The sequence below is a fragment of the Lacerta agilis genome, chromosome 3, assembly GCF_009819535.1.
Source record: "Lacerta agilis isolate rLacAgi1 chromosome 3, rLacAgi1.pri, whole genome shotgun sequence".
In the NCBI taxonomy this organism is placed as follows: domain Eukaryota; kingdom Metazoa; phylum Chordata; class Lepidosauria; order Squamata; family Lacertidae; genus Lacerta; species Lacerta agilis.
Window position 1 is genome coordinate 33,720,256 of NC_046314.1, and position 1,473 is coordinate 33,721,728.

Genomic DNA, 1,473 nt, shown 5'->3' on the forward strand with positions numbered 1-1,473 from the left:
GTATTGCTTCCTTCCCCCCCTTCCAAATAACCGTTCTCCAGCCATATTGAGAACTGCCTTTAAAACTGCAGGGAATTCCAGCTGTGGTTTTTTGGCATGAATGCTGAGAGACCGCTTTGTGAAACAACGTTAAAAATGCACACCATGGTTTGGCCCCCACCTGAATGAAAACATAAGCTTCTAAGTGCCTCAGCTTTATTATTTAACAGGATCTGCGGTCTTCACTAATTCATCTTGTTTAATGGTGGTGCTGGCTTCCTTGAGGAAGGATTCTCAACTGTCCTCCCCATGGAAAACCCCCCACCCTGGGTGCTCATCAGTGTACCTGTTATAAAATTAAGGAAACAAGCTTTGAACGAATCTAATGGCCAATATCTTAATATGTTTTGAATTAGCAATTAAGGTTTTAACTTACATATTTTAGCTGTTTTACATCTGAAATATTTATCGTGTATTAGCTCATAGAGCTTGGTTTTAATCTATTTATGTTTGTATGCTCGTGGTTGTTGTATATGTTGCACTCTGAACAGTGACCGAAATAAATTGATTCCTTCATTCTTCAGTGTAGCCTAACTTACCAACTAAGGCTGCAACCCTAACCCCACCTTCCGGGGAGTGAGCCTCATTTAATTCAGTGGGACTTACTTCTAAGTAGACATAGTTGTATTGTTAGTTGCCGGCACTACCTGTTTGTTGTGATCAAGGGGGGAAAGCCAAATAATCAAATTAATCCATCTGGACAGTATAGTGCAGGGGTGGAGGTAGGGAGCAATTATAGAAGCCATACACAAAAAAATCCTACAGGTTGACAGGCTAATGCCGTACCAGGGAACATGGAAGGATTAATACAGCAGAGTTGAAGAGGCTGAACTGGGTGCCACTGCTGTACAAAGGTATGTGCAAACTGGACCCCTGCCTGCTTTTGCAGCTGAGGGCTGAGCACTAACAATGTGGGAATACCTCCACTTCTCTTTATTCCTGAAGCAGGGTGGAAGGCAAACACAATCCCTACTGCCACTCATTGGAAAATCATTTCAAATGTGCACAGATCCCATTAGCCCAGTCCAGCTGTATGTGCTGTTTGTGACAGCATCACAGATGCTGTAGCTATTGCACCCATACACAGACACCCACCAAAATGCTTGCATGATTCAAGGGGCATCTCCATGCATGTGTCCCTTTCCATTCATGCCGCCGCCTTTATTGGCATGTAATGTCAACTTGCACGTGCAAGAACCTCATGGATATAATAGATGGTGCCTGAATCTCTGGCTCATGGTAGATGGGTTATAGGGTCATGGTGTTAGGGTAAGTGATACTTTTTTTTCTCCTATGAAATATCCAGCTTTAGGAAATAAGATGTTTTGGTCCATTGAATAAATTCAGCTCAACTGATATTGGTTTTTTAAAAAGTATCCTGCTGCGGTTTGAGAATTCTGCCTGCTTACTGCAATGTTACAAGATTGCACAGAA